Consider the following 15,714-nt stretch of genomic DNA (forward strand, 5'->3'; position numbering starts at 1 on the left):
TAATGAACGAGGAATTAATTGCCATCTGATTAGACTGCAGTTCTCCTAAATTTAAATAAATTAGACACACCAGCAAGACACTGGAAATCTCACCTGTTCCCTTTCCCCAAATGCCCTCTCCCCCATGGAAAGGCAGATGGACAGAAAGATGGGAGGAAGGAGACAATCTGGATGTCTGGATTGCCTAGAGGAATTATGCCAGACTGGGTCAGTGTCTTGCTAACCATGACAACGCATGGGTCCTGAGAAACAGACCTTAATTTTCCTCTTTCCTAAAACTCAAGCAGTGACTTGGGGGTTCAGGTAACAGGGTTATAGAGGAGAAAGCAACCAGGACCAAAAGCTGTTCTTTTGAGAACTGAAAGTTTCTTGGGAACCACAACTCACAAGCCTGACTGGAGGCAGCATCTGCCATCACCAAACTCTCTTTGTTGAGGAAGTGCATCAGATGACTCAGCCAAGGTTCTCCCGGGCAATTTCTGGAATGCTTACCGTGTGGCAGACCAAATCAGGGGATGGGAAGGCCCCCCAGGAGGAGGAGCAGAGCTGAGGGTGTGGAAATGATTCAAGATGGAAACTGTGCCAGCTGGAGAACCCCAGGCTAAAATTAACAGCCCTCTGCCCCGCTATGTCCCCTAAAGCTTTGTTCTAGGGACTTAAAAGTTGCTTCTTATAGTAAAGGCAGGAGGAGGGCTGCCAGAGGCATGGGATTCAGAAAGTGGTTGATGAATGCATACAGGAGGCAGAGCTGGGGAACCAGGACTTCGGGGAATTACTACTTTTCTCCCATATTTATTTCCTCTTATTCCTCCCTTCTTCCTTCTTTTCCTTTTACCTCCTTCTATTTCTTCTTTCGGAAGCAAAATGTCTCTCACCCAGGCTCTTAATCCTGTCCCAGCTTCTTGAGTGCTGGGATTACAGGTACTTAGGCCCTTATCCTAATTTGCCAGTGAAATCAACACAGACTCAGTGCTGGGCCCAAAAATGTAATAAAAAGGAAGAGACACTTTGCATGGTAGCTTATGCCTGTAATTCCAGTGTACTGGTGACAGAAATGGAGGAAGAGGCATTCAAGGCTATCTTAGCTATGTTCTAAGTTTGAGATTCATCTGGCCTCTGTGAGACCATCTCAAAATACCAAAAATCAGAACAAAACAAAACAATTCAGGGAAGACAGATGAGTCTATAAAATGCTTTCCATGTAAGGATGGGGATCTGGACCTGATCCCCAGCACCCACATGAAAATATTAGCCATGATGGCTCACATTTATAACTCCAGCATTGAGGTAGCAGGAAGAATCTTGGGGCTTGATGGCCAGTTGATGTAGTTGAATTGAGCTTTATGTTCAGTCTAAGACCTGAGCTCAAAAGAAAAAAAAAAAAATGAGCACAGTAATTTAGGACGACTTCTGATAATGACCTATAGCTTCCTCCACATACCCACAAAAATCAAAATTGAATCAAACAAAAGTATGGTGGCTCCTGTCTATAGTCCAGCACTGAGGAGGGAGATGGAAGTAGTAGGACTGGAAGTTCAAAGTTATCCTAGTTTGTGGCCAGCCTGATCTACACAGTGAGTACCAGGCTAACTAATATACAAAGGTATCTTTTGCTATTCCTGGATGTGACCTAGACGGTCCTCCTTTAATTATCTGTAGAATAAGATCATAGTTCTTTGTTAGAGTAATTTTGCTTTCTCGGTAAGGGAACTCAATTATCTATCTATCTATCTATCTATCTATCTATCTATCTATCTATCTATTATACAGTGTTCTGCCTGTGTGTACACCCGTACACCAGAAGAGGGTACCAGGGTATCTTAGTACAGATGATTATGAGCCACTGTGTGGTTGCTGGGAATTGAACTCAGGACCCTTGGAAGAGCAATCAGTGCTCTAAACCTCCAAGCCATCTCTTCAGCCCTGGGAACTCAATTTTGTCTTAGCCAAAACAGAGAGAGTCTACCTAAATCATGCTGTGCAGCCTTGTGGCTATATATATTTACTAAATAAATATATTACTTTAAATAAAAAAGATTCTTTCCAGGTTTGGTACCGAGATGGGTTTCTGGTAACCAGGTCCCTTAGGCACACCAGCCACTTGAAGCAGAGGCAGCTGGCATAGGAGGAAATCGCTTACATTTATAGTCTTCAGAGAGTAGGGGGTCTCAGAACCTAGCACATTAGTGAAGGTAGCACATGGGATACAAAGCAGGCAGTTAGGAGTTAGCCCCATTATCCCATCCTACCTTGAGGCCATTACATGCTAGCAATGTAGGGAAGGTGCAAGATAGGACAGAAGGAAACTGAGCTCCTCTATAAGGGCAGCTTCTGTGGCTTTACACATATATTATTTCAGTATCTAGTGTGGACAGTTTCTTCCCTGACAATCTTACTAGGGATTCAGGTGTACAAATTAATTAAAATTGGTGGTGAAGAGATGGCTCAGAGGTTAAGAGCACCGACTGCTCTTCCAGAGGTCCTGAGTTCAATTCCCAACAACCACACGGTGGCTCGCAACCATCTATGATGAGATCCCATGCCCTCTTCTGACCTGTAGGTGTATATGCAGTCAGAACATTGTATATGTACAAATAAACTTTAAAAAATTAATTAAAATTAACAGTAAACGCTATAGACTAAGAGATGCTCAAAACCAATCATTTAGGAGGTGGAGGAAAGTGGACCAAGGATTCAAGGCCAGCTTTAGTTATACCTATGTAAGATACTGTCTCAAAGACATAGCTGGACAGTGGAGGCTGCATGCCTCCCACCACTTGGGAGGCAGAAGTGGTTGAGTCTCTGAGTTCAAGGCCAGCCTGATCTACAGAGTGAGTTCCAGGACATCCAGGGCTACGCAGAGAAACCCTGTCTTAAAAAAAAAAAGAATAAAGACACAGTAAATGCTATGGAATTTTTAAAGAAACGTTGGGTTGAAGCAATCCAGGAAAGATTTCCTGCAATAATTCATAATGAGGTGTTCTTTTATGCAACAAATGTTTACTGGAATGCTTAATAAATTCTAGAGCCTGTTAATACCATTGGGAGCAATTCAAAGTTCTTGCCCTTAAGGGGCTGCGAAGAGGTGAACTATAAATCAGGTACGCTGAGTGTTGTATTTAAAAGTAAAACCCAGTAAGAAGATAGAGATGAGGGTGGAGGCTACGAGAAAAAGACCACAGTAAAAGGAATAACGGTGTGGTCACAGGAAGACCAGTTGAATTTTGATAGCGCTTATGCCGGGACCTCAAACAACTATGGCCACATTCTTACCTTTTCTTGGTATTCAAAGAAATGGGGCTGTTTCCACACTAGCTCAGCAAGGAAGATGAAGAAGAAAAGAAGGAGGAGGAGAAGAAGGTTATTTCCCTACAACAGCCTCATCCACTCAGAAATGAGCCATGCATGACCCATCTTTTAAGAATCCGTACCGTCTCTATGGGGCTTAAGAGCTGGCTCAGCCCTAAGGAGTGTTTGCTGCTCTTCCGGAGGACCGGAGGTTCGGTTCCCAGCAGGAAAGCTCCAAACTGTCTGTAACGCCTGTGGGCTGCTGAGGGCATCTGCACACACATGGCAAGCATTTACAGAAATAGATACATATAAAAGTAAAATAAATCTAGAAGAAGGAGGGAAATCTAAACTGTCTTCAGTGTCTTGATGCATAATTCATGAACCTGTCCAGCTTCCATCCTCCCACTTCCCCAGAAGTCTCTTCCGGAAGCCCGGAAGCACTCTGCGAATGATCAGCTTCAGCCCTGAAAAGAACCTGCCTTCGTTTCCGTTAGGGCGACACATCCACCAATCGCCCTACAGGTCCCTGGGTAGGAGCCACTTCCGCCCTTACTTGTCGTAACTTCAGCACGGATTACACCCGAGCCCTCACGGCGCCGGATGTGTTCTAGCCACTCCCGGAAGTGACTCGGACTCTGAACTCTTCTCCCCCCCCCTTTCCTGCTGCCGCCCTCCCATCGCCAGTTCCCCCCCCCCCTTTTCGTTTCCGGTTCTCCCGCCTTCTCCGCGGAACGACTTCTCACTGAGACTGTTGGGGAGGGGGTGGGGGAGAGAAAAGTGGGCGTGGAGGAATTGGGGTTCCCGGGAGCACGAGCCGCAGCACCACTTCCGGGTGAGTGTTTAGGAGGGAGGGCGGGGGGCCACACGCTGCCACGCGCCCCCGCCCTGCTGGTGTCTCGCGCGCAGCCCGTGCGAGTGTGGGGGTCCGTCTCGCGCTTGCGGTGCATGCCCGCGCGCCCCGCCTTGCGTCCCCCATCCCGCGCCCTGCGGGCCCTCCCCCTCCCTCGGCTCCCTCCTTTCCCTGCAAACGCCGCCCCTCCCGTGCGCTGGCTCTGGCGCCGCCGCCGCCGCCTGGTGAGTCTCGCGCCGCTGCGGTCGGTGCGCGCCAAGCTTCTTGCTCCTCCCCCCTCCCCTTTTCCTTGGGCGAGCGGGGAGGGGGGGGGGGTCCACGATGGGACTGTAAGTGTGTCTGTCCCGGAACCGGAAGTGGTTGTGGAGGAGCGGGCGCTGAGGAGGAATGGGGGGGTTTAGGGGGCGGGTGCCTGTCTGGTGGGTGGCAGAGTTCAGCTCCCTGGAGGGGTGAAGGAGGGGCGTCCCAAAGACCGGTCTTTGAGGAAGGAGTGGGAGTTGACACCGGGAGGAAGGACCCGGTTGGGTGTTTCAGGGGAGTGAAGGTCTTAGGGGGACAGCTGGGAGTCTCCAATATATAGCCCACTGAAGGTTGAAGGAGGTACTTCTTGGCACAAGGCCTTGGGTAGGCAGGGGGCGAAGTCCTAGCTTAAGTGGGGACGGGGGGGGGGGGGGGGGGGGGTGGGGGGGGGGGGGGGGGGGCGCGCGGGGCGCTGGGTGGCTCACAAGGGGGGGTGGGTCTCCCCCCCCCCCCCCCCAATCCCCAGCTTTGCTTTCTAAAGCCACTTCTCAGGAGGAGGAACCCTCTTTCATTGCTTCCATTCTCTTGACTCCTGGTTACTTGTAGCCCTGGGGAATGAAGAATTAGTGTCTGGGCCTAAGAGTGGAACACAAATGCTGGTGATAGAATTCATCTTAGTTTTGGGGAACTGCCTTTATTTCCCTTATATATTCATAGTGGGTGGCGCTGACCGCCTGTGTGACTCTGTCCTCTCATCCTTGGATTGTTGGTTGGGGAAGCTGCCTGCTTTCCAGATTGCTGACAGTCAAAGAACTTCCGAGGTTCTCCACAGTTCTCTGGTGGTCTCTCCTTACTGGCCTTTGTAACCTAGACAATTTGTTTCCAGAAAGTTCAGGAGCCCTGGAAAGGAGAAGGAATAAGACGACAGGAGGAAGAGAGAGAGAGGGTAAGACAATCTTGGTTTAATGATCTGGGAGGAGATGGGATCATAGTCAAATGGTTTTTCTTTCTTCCTTTCTTTTTTTTTCCTTAACAGTATGACAAAATTATTTAAGTAATCAATACTAGTGGTATTGCTGTTTGCTGTGTGTGGGGTGGGGTGGGGAGGCCTTTTCTTACTGTTTCCTATGGTACCCAGGAAGATTTTGTGTATGTGTAAAAAGTTGTCACTGGACCTTTGTTACTTTTCATTGCCACTGGTACTCAACAGGAAGAAAATGCGAAATGCTCAGGTGGAACCACTGAATGGGGATGCATTTTGTCAGAGAAGTTTATTCTGCTGTGGAAACCCAAGGACCCTGATTACTAATGTAGTCTTTATGGTGGAGCTTACAGAAACAAGCAAAGCCAAGATCAGGAAGTTTCCCATTCTTAGTGTCCAGTGGAGTGTTTTGAGTGATGAGACTCTAGTATGGGAGTATTTGAATGTGGTGTTCAGGTAATGTTTTCAGAGGCAACACTGCTTCTTGGATAGTTTGAAATAAAAGGAGTTAAATTATATGCCATCTGCTCTAGTAAATCTGGAAGAAATCCAAACTATTGAGACCTGATGGTAATAGTGAAACCTTTGTCTTGCATTTCTTGGAGACAGGATTTTGTTATGTGGCCCTGGCCAACCTGGAACTCACTAAGTAAACCTGATTGGCCTCAAACTTGAGGTGATCCTTCTACCTCTGCCACCTAAGTGCAAGGACTGCAGGCATATGCCACTATGCATGGCAATAAGTAAGATTCTTTAGTTGAAAAATAGCAGTTAAAAACCACAATAAAGGCTGAGAGATGGCTCAGCAGTTAGAACACTGGTGGCACTTTCAGAGGTCCTGAGTTCAATTCCCAGCACCTACATGGTAGCTCACAACTGTCATTAACTGTAGTCCCATGAGATCTGATGCCCTCTTCTGTTACGCAGATGAAACACCCATGTACTTAAAATACTTAAAAACAACAACAGTAGAGGGCTGGAGAGATAATTCAGTTGGTAAAGTGCTTGTCATGTAAGCATGAGGGCCTAGGTTTGGTCCCCAGAATTTATGTAAGAAAGCTGGGCATGGTAGACTCAGCACTAGAGAGGCAGAGACAGCTGGATCTGTGGAGGCTTACTGGCTAGCCGGCTTAGCAGAATTGGTGAGGCCTAGGTTGGTGAGAGGCCCAGTATATAGAGAAGTAAAGTGATGGCACCTGAGCAATGACACCTGGGGTTGTCCTCCAGCTTCTGTGTGCACATCCTAAAACACACACACTCAAAAGACAAAATGGCAAGTTCTGTAAAGTGGTGGTCCTCCCCATATCAGCCAAAACCATGTTCTCAAGGCCATGACACTTTCGCCTTTGGATGGTTCGAAACACTGTGGATGGCTGCTGGGTCGAAGGGCAAGATTGTGCGGCAGTGCTCACCTTACTATGAACATCTCCTTTACTTCCAGTGGCTCCTTTTCAGACCAGAATAATCATATTTTATTTACTTTGTGTATGTTTGTACTCATGGAAGTCAGAGGACAACTTGAGGGAGTTAGATCTCCGTCATGTAGATTCTGGGGCTCAAACTCAAGTCAGCAGACGTGGTGGCAAGCAGCCTTTTCTGTTGAGCCCTCGTGATAATTTTTATCCTATCCTGTCTGTCTGTCTATCTATCTATCTATCTATCTATCTATCTATCTATCTATCTATCTATCTAATCTTTGTTTTTTTTGAGAGTTTCTTCATGTAGCCCTGGCTGTCCTAGAAAACTCTCTGTAGACCAGGTTGGCCTCTAGCTCACAGAGATCCCCCTGCCTCAGCCTCCCAAGTTCTGGGATCAAAGCCATGCGCCACCACCACCCAGCTCTTTACTTTTTAAGATAGGGTCTCATGTTGCCCAGGATAATCTTAAACTCACTTTGTAGCTGGGCATGACCTTGAACTTGTGATCCTCCTGCCTCCACTTACATGCAATTTTACCTCACCCAGATTTATGTAGTGCTGGAGATCAAGCCTAGAGCTTTGTGCATGCTGAGCAAGTACTTTACCTTCTGAGCCACGTCACCAGTCCCAGATTGGAGACGGAAAAGAGAAGTGCTAATTTAATTATGATCATTTGGATTTTTTTTTTTTCTCCTTTTTGTGGACCTGGACTTCTCTCTTACTAACAGGTGAGGCTTGATGGAGTAGCAAAGTTGAAGCTCACTTTTAATCTGAAAACTTTACTACTTTTTTTTTTCTCCCAAATCCTAGAGTAAAGCCAGTTCACCAGTTCTTTTCCTTTCTTTCTTGATTTTTGTTTGTTATTTCTTTTGTTTTGGTTTTGAGACATGGTCTCATTATAGCCCAAATTGGTCTTTTTGCATGTGGGAGGCACGGCAGGGGAATGAAAGAATGTGTATGTGGGTGTATGTGCCTAAGTGCCTTGGTGCAAGTACAGTGGTCAGACAACTTGTGGAAGTCAGTTCTATTCTGTGGGCTGATATCAGAGTTAGGTCATGCTTGGTGACAATCACCTTTGTCCACTGAGCCACACTGAGAGCTTCAGATTGGTCTTCCTGCCCCAGCTTCCTGAGTGCTGGGGTTGCAAGCATTGGCCACCACACCTGGCCCTTTATTTTTTAATGTGTATCTTTGCTAGCGACTATGTCTGTGTACCACTTGCAAGCCTAGTGGCTGTGGAGGCCAGTAGAGGGCATTGAACCTCCTGAAACTGGAGTTAGGGAGCTCACATGATTGTGAGCTGCCATGTGGATGCTGGGAATTGAACCCAGGAGAGAGCAGCAAGAGCTTTTCCCTCTTGAGCTTTTAACTATCTCTCCTGCTCCTTATTTACTTACTTTTGAGATGAGGTCTCACGACATTGACCAGGCTCGTCCCTAACTCACCAAGAGCCTCCTGCTTCTGTCTCCTGAATGCTGGGATTAAAGGCTGCACCAGCCACCACACTTCCGGCTTTTTAAATATATCTGTAAAATTAAAACTGGTAAAGATGTTTTGTATAGTGATGGTTTCCCCTATATCAGTGGATTTCTTTAGGTTGTAAGACTGTTGGGAGGAAGTGAGTGGGCATGTAAATGGGAATTTGAGTAGTATACACAAGGGTGCTGTTTGCATTATATTTTAGCCATGACCTTCATTCTTGGCTTCCCTGCTAATCTCAGATCAAGGAATGTATAGATTTAGGATAACTGATCAGTAGGATAGTATAGCTTTTTGTTGTTTTTTTTGCTTTTGTGTGTGTGTGCACAAATGTGAGACATAGCACACATGTGGAGGTCAGAGGACAAGTTGGAAGAGTTGCTTTTTCCTTCCACCATGTACATTCTGGGGGTGGAACTCGAGTTGTCAGACTTGATGGCAAGCACGTTCACCTGCTAAGACACGTTACCCTGTTTGTAGTTTTTGAAATAGGGTCACACTTGGTACCCAGATTGGCCTGCAACTATGTAGGGCATATGCCAGAGAGTTCTCTCTCAGCTTCTCAAGGACTTAGGGCATAGGCAGGAACTACTATGTCCTACAGATTACAGCATTATTTTTTTCATGTGTCACTTTACATCTAAATATTTATGCTTTGTGAATAGTAATTTTTATGTGCCTGGTTTTGAGCTGATTTACTAAAAATGGCTCTTTATTTTATTGTGTCTTATTTTCAGACAGTCTTATTATGCTTGGAACTCACCAAGTCCCTCTTGCCTCTCCCCAAAGATGAGATTAAAAGCATGCGCCATAATGGCTGGCAAGTTGTGGTTTTATTTTTTAAAATGTATTACATTGTTCAAGCTGGGTATGTTAGTACTAACCTTTAGTCCCAGCACTCAAGAGGCAGAGAAAGGAAGATCTCTTGTGACTTTGAGGCTCGCCAGCCTGGTCTACAAAGTGAGTTCCAGGACAGCTAGGGTGGTTATACAGAAAAACCTTCTCTTAAAAAAGAAAAAAATTATTACTTTTTTTTCATGTGGGACGCACCATAGATCACATGTGGAATTCAGAGTGTATTCTGCCATAATCTACTTTTCTACTGTCTAAGTCCTAAGGATTAATCTCAGGTTATTAGGCTTGGCAGCAGGGGTCATTACCTTCTGGCCCTCTGTTACTTTAATTTTTATTTTAATGTATATGAAAGGGGACAGGTAACCAGAATGTCTGGATTTTGGGAAGAGCCTCTGGAGGAAGGCCTTCTCGGCCATCCCTGTAACAGGCAGGGACTGAGAGGTGCTGGAGACTCGGTTAAATAGGCACCTCAGCTGCTTGTCCCAGGTTTAAAACTTTACAGATAAAGTGTTCTGAAAGTCCATGGATAGTCCTTTTGTTAGAAGCGACTAAATGACTACTCCAGTAAGGACAAGTGTTTGCCTTTTCATAAAGTGGTCTGATGGAGCCAACTTGCCACCAGATTGCTGGCTGGTACCAGAAATGGTGCCTTATGGGTGAGCAGCAGCTGTAGCCAGGTCAGCAGTGAGTGGAAGTTCGTGTTGTCAAGCCCATGAATAACTTCCCTCTCTGCCACCTTGGCTACTTTGTTCCTGGGCCCATTGGGCAATGACAAGGCTAGGAGTTGGGCATTGCTGGGTGAAGGCTCACTGTTCACAGAATGGGTCATCTTATCTACTTGATTATTGAACTCCTTAGCTGAAGTCACCTTTTTTCTTTTTTAATACATTTTTTAATTTTTATTAATTACGGTTTATTTACTTTGTATGAAGTCACCTTTTGATGAGCATTTACATAGGAAATAAGAATTTTCATATCCTTTGCTTATTTGGAGAGATCTGCCAGTATACTCCTTCCGAAGATGTCTTTCTCACATCTAATCATGCTTTTTCCAAGTCCCTGGCCATCCAGCCAGTCTGTTGACTACAGCTCATGAATCAGTAAATAATTGCACATCTGGCCATGTCTCTTAAAGTAAAATATATGGTCATGTGTTCTACCCACAGTGAAGATTTCCCTTTACCCATGTCTTTCAGGGTTGTCCCAGAAAGGGATTATAATGGTACAGTTTTCTACTTTTTGGTGGTCCCTGCATAAAATACAGACCTATCTGTAAATCAGGCCCAAGTTTTCTACCTCAGTCAACTGATCACAGTGTATTCCCCATGAGGGTATAAGTGCATGCTTGGAAGAGAAGTCATTGGTATTATAATAGGAGTAGAAATCATAGGTATTTGGGTAACTTGCTTGTGCCATCTGGGCTGGGATTACAGGCTGTTGTAGGTTTGTTTGTTTAAAACACAGTAATTGTGTGTATGCTTGTGTGTCACTGTGCATGTGCAACGTGTAGTTGTCAGTTGTCTCCTGTTTTCCATGTAGGATCCAGAGGTTAAACTCAGGTTGTCAGGCATGGCAGCAAGTGCCCTTACCTACTGAGCTATCTCGCTAGCCCTTGGCTGTTTGTTTTTTTGAGACAGGGTCTCGTGTGTCTCAGACTGGCTGTGAACACTCAGTATAGCAAAGGAGAAAGATGGCCTTGAACTCTATTCTCCTGCTGTGTATATAGGCCTGTGTCATCACACTTGGTTATGACTGGTAGGTTTTTTAAATTATCCTTTCCAAAATAAATTATATTGGTACCTAAGTGAGGTTTCATGACTATGATCTTGAACCGCATGTCATTTTGCTGTTATCAAAAACTTCATCTAGTGTGGTTGCTCAACCTTCAATACCAGCACTCAGGAGGCAGAGGCAGGGGGATCTCTGAGCTCAAGGCCACTCTGGTCTACAAAGTGAATTCAAGGCCAGCCAGGGCTGCATAGAAAGACCCTGTTGTCAAAAATATAAAGCAACCTTCAATTTGGGGAGGAAACTGGCAAGATGGCGCAGCAGGTAAGAGCATTGGCTGCTCTAGCAGAGGACACAGGGTTAAATTCCCAGCGTCCTCATGGCAATTCACAACTGTCTGTGCCTCCAGTCCTAGAGTCTTCAGTGTGGATACAAAATGTGTACATATACATATAGGTAAACAAACACTCATACACATAAAATAAAAAAATATGAAAACCCCAAATTTCAATTTGGGAGTTGGAGCATAGCTTGGTGGGAGAGCACATTTGGCTAACATTGGGGAGGCTCTGTATTTAATCCCCAGTGTTAATCAAATAAAAAATTTGCAAGCATGATTGAGAACTGCCTAAAAGTAGTTCATTCTTAGGAAGGGTGTAGGTGTTGGTGCAAATATGTACGAGTGGAGATGAAAGGACAACTTCAGGCTCTGTTCCCCCGGAGCAGTATATTTTGTTATTTTAGACATGGTCTCTTGCTGATCTCTGCTCGCTGGTTACCACCTGTTTACCTTCTTGGGTTTGCACACTTGCTAACGTGTGTGAGTGTGATGTATGTGAACATGCAGTGCCCTCAAGGCCAGGGCATTGGAAACAACTCTGAAACTGGACCTAAGAAGGTTGTGAGCAGTGGGCGCTGAGAACCCCATCTGAGTGCTCTTAATCGCTGAGCCATCTCTCTAGTTCCTTGTTGGCTTGTTTGTTTGAGACAGGGTCTCTCTGTAGCCCAGGCTGCCCTTGAGCTTAGAGATCACCTGCCTCTGCCTCCCAACCACTGGGATTAAAGGCACACTGCTCTCGGCTTACTGTGCATGTTTTGGTTTGGTTTTTTTGACAACTTCAGACATTAATGTATATTGTTCATATACATCTCCATTATCCTTTTTTATTTGCTTCCCTTTGGACTCCTTCCTACTTCATAGCTTTTTTATTTTTATTTATTACGGTTCACACAGTTTTAAGATTGTTTACATGAACAGGAGTGTGAAATTACTTACCGAAGATGGCTCCCCATGCCTCAGTAGCTATTCACTGCCAAGGATGGAGCTGGGGGACTCATGATCTCAGATGAATGGGAGCCTGACCCCCCCAGCCTCTGGAGGACTGTAGGTATGAGCCAGCCACCTTTGCCTTTTTTTTTTTTTTTTTTTTTTTTTTTTGAGATTGGGTTCAGATTGACTTTAAATGTGCTGTACTTGGGGATGACCTGCAATTCCTGCCCTGGTGTTGTTGGCCCTGTCCAGTCCCTTGTGGTTGCTTCCCCCAGCCCTTCTACACTCACATCTGCTCTCACAGGATTATTCTGCCCCATCTAGCAGAGCCCTTTCCCTAAAGCTGTTTTTTCCTGCCTAGATTTAGTTCCCTGTCCTCCAAATTCCTTATTTGAGAAAGCAGAAACTAGGCTTTAATCCCAGCAGCATTTGGGAGGTAGAGGCCAGTCTGCGCTATATGAAGCCTTGTCTCAAAAACACTAAAACAAGGCCATCCAGCTAGCTCCATGGATAAAGGCATGCCCTGCCAAGCCTGATAATGTAGTTCAGTCCCCAGAAACCACACAGTGAAAGAAAAGCAGGTTGTTCTCTGATTTTCACATGTATGGTAGTGTGTATATACCTTCCCACACACTATACAAATAAAATGTAAAAAGAAATTAATTAGGGTATCACTGAACAGCCTTCCATGGCTGGCCTTGAACTCAAAGAAATCTACTTGCCTCTGCCTCATGAGTGCTAGAATTAAAGGCATGTGCCACCATTCCCAGCCATGGAGAAAAAAATATTTGTTAAAAAACAACAACAAAAATCAAAGTAACACTCATGGCTCTTACAGTTGTCAGGTTTAAATGGTATACATTGTAAGGTCCTTCTGTCACTTTCTTGAGGAAGGTGAGATGGTTCAGCTGGGTAAAGGTACTTTCCAAGCAAGCTGGGAGACTGATGTCTCCCCATTGACCTGGACATTACTCAAATGTTATTTTGTACTTACTGATTTGAATACTAGTGGGCTCTTGTGTATAAATTTTGAAAAACATGCTAGAAACTCAAATGTCAACCCCAATCTTTGTCTTTTTCCTCTTCTATTGAAAAGAAATACAATAGAAGAGGTCCCCAGGTATGGTGGCACATACATTTAATCCCAGCCTCTGAAGGCAGAGGCAGGGGATCTCAGAATTCAAGGACAGCCTGTTCTGCAGAGTTCTAAGACAGCCAGGGCTACACAGAGAAACTCTGACTCGAAGAGCCAAAGTAAAAACAAATAATAATAATAAGACAGGAGTGATTATGGACAAAGGGAATGAAGTAGAGAATTAGGCTGCAGAATAAAAGGGAGGCGAGGTGGCTTACACCTTTAATCCTAGCACCCAGAGGCAGGCTGATCTCTGTAGTTCCAGGACAGCCAAGGCTCTAAGCAGAGAAACTTTTGTCTCAAAACAACAACAGCAAAAAACAACAAATAAAAGGGAGGTCTAATTTCTGCTTTCTCCCTAAAGAATAAAGCAAGCAGCCGGGCAGTGGTGGTGCACTCCTGTAAACCCAGCACTGGAAGCAGTCTCGCATTTGCTCACAGCCCTTCTTTTCCTGAAAGCTGGTTGTTCTTGGCTCAGCATATTGGTAATTTTTTTTAAGTGACACCTACTAATTGGCGGCATTTATGAAGGGGAACATGATAATTTGATTCATGTATTCGAACAATGAAATTAGATTGACATTTTCTTCTCTTTAAAACATAAACATTGATGTTTATGCCTGCTGTTCTTTTTTTCTGTTTCACCATTCTTTTAAGTAATTAATTTTACACATGATTTTGCTGTGTAGCCCCAGCTTGCCTGCAACTCTACATAGGCCAGGCTGGCCTAGAACTCAAAAAGGTCTGCCTTCTTTTGCCACCTGGAGTGCTTGGATTATTAAAGGTGTATATTTCCACATCCAGCCCTATTTGGTCTTTTAAGACAGATTTGTTTTTTGGTTTTGTTTGTTTTTTTTTTTTTTTCTGTAACTTTGGCTGTCCTGGAGCATACTCTGTACACCTGGTTGGCCTCGAACTCAAATAGATTCACCTGCCTCTGCCTCCTGAGTGCTGGCCTTAAAGACCTGTACCTCCACTGCTCAGTGCAATTTATAATTGTATAATCCAGACCTGTGCAGAAGTTTCTGTAGCTGCAGAACCATTGCAGTGGCCCGCCACCATTCTTTGTGTCCCTATCTCTTTTGTACATGGAGTCAAACCCAGGGCCCACACAGGCAGGTGCGTGCTGAGCCATCCCTCCAGTCTCACTTTTTAACCTGCCTTCTGTGAGGTTCTTTCCTGATCGAGGATTTGGGTAGCTACCCTTAACCAGCATATTACCAATGAAGCCTTTCCAAGAGGGGTGATCAGGTTATAAAAATCAGTGATGGGGCACCTACTTTCTGAACTGATTTATGATTACTTTTACATTTTTTAAAGTTTTCTTTTATAACAGCAAGCTTTACTAGAAGATAAATCAATAAATATTATCACTTACAACAACAACAAAAAAGTTTTCTTTTAATGTATTTCTGCTTAAAGAAAAAACCAACATGTTTATTTATGTGTGTGCAAGTGTCCACTAAGGCAAGAAGGTGGCCTTGGGTCTCTTGGGGCTGGAGTTAAAATCATTTGTGAGACTCCAGCCTTCATGATTGCTCAGGAAGCACTCATGAGCACTGAGCTATTGCTCTAGCCCTTTACTATTCTTGAATGCATGCTTGTAGGCCTGTGTTGAGTTGGGGTGTGTTCCTTGATCACTTTACCATATAAATGAGGCAGGGTCTCTTGCTAAACCCAGAGTTTACTCCTTCTGATGGTCTGGCTATCTAGCTCATGAGGGCTAGGATTCCACCCACTTTGGAATTTTTGTGAGGTTTGGAGATCCAGATTCAGCTCCTTATGCTTGCTGAGCCGTCTCCCAGCCCTCTTCATTTTTCTATTTCTTCTTTCTTCTTTTTCTCTCTTTCTGTCTTATTATTTTTGTTCATTTTTTGAGGCAGGGTTTCTGTGTTGTCCTGGATCTTCTGGAACTTACTCTGTAAATCAGGCTGGCCTTGAACTCGGAGATATGGCTGCCTCTGCCTCCTCAGTGCTGGGATTGAAAGTATGCTCATTTTATTCTTCTTACATGTGTGTGCATATATTTGTATACATGTATACACATTTGCATGCAGATCTCTTGTAGACGCCAGAAGAGGGTTTTGCATTTTTCGTAGCTGGAGCAGCAAATGCACTTAACCCTTAACTGCTGAGCCATCTCTTCAGACCCTGAAAACTTACTAGAAATCTTCCCTCCTGAGTGCTGGGATTGAAGGCATGCACCACCACACCTGGCTGGAACTTGTTTTAAAATCTGGTAGGCTGGAAAGATGGCTCTCAGAAAGAGCACTGCTTGCTCTTCCAGAGGTCACAAGTTCAATTCCCAGCATAACCATCTATAATGAAATCTGGTGCCCTCTTCTGGCATTCAGGTGTACATGTAGACATGTATTATGTTGTATACATAATAAATAAATCTTGAAAGGGAAAGAAAGAAAGAAAGAAAGAAAGAAAGAAAGAAAGAAAGAAAGAAAGAAAGAAAGA

At 44.7% G+C, this 15,714-nt stretch overlaps 1 protein-coding gene across 14 annotated transcripts in view; it reads left to right on the forward strand.

Annotated features, from left to right (window-relative positions):
- The first annotated feature begins 3,989 nt into the window (after positions 1 to 3,989).
- Positions 3,990 to 15,714, forward strand: part of Znf384 (zinc finger protein 384) — a 26,978-nt gene continuing 15,253 nt past the window's right edge. For 7 of the 14 annotated variants that reach the window (XM_055609366.1, XM_055609364.1, XM_055609369.1 and 4 more), the window contains exon 1: positions 4,900 to 5,327. The gene's annotated coding sequence lies outside the window, so the exon portion shown is untranslated. The other 7 variants (XM_055609357.1, XM_055609362.1, XM_055609361.1 and 4 more) reach the window with 6 other exon arrangements.

Source organism: Psammomys obesus, unplaced genomic scaffold (genome assembly GCF_907164565.1).
Source record: "Psammomys obesus unplaced genomic scaffold, mPsaObe1.curated_primary_1811, whole genome shotgun sequence".
In the NCBI taxonomy this organism is placed as follows: domain Eukaryota; kingdom Metazoa; phylum Chordata; class Mammalia; order Rodentia; family Muridae; genus Psammomys; species Psammomys obesus.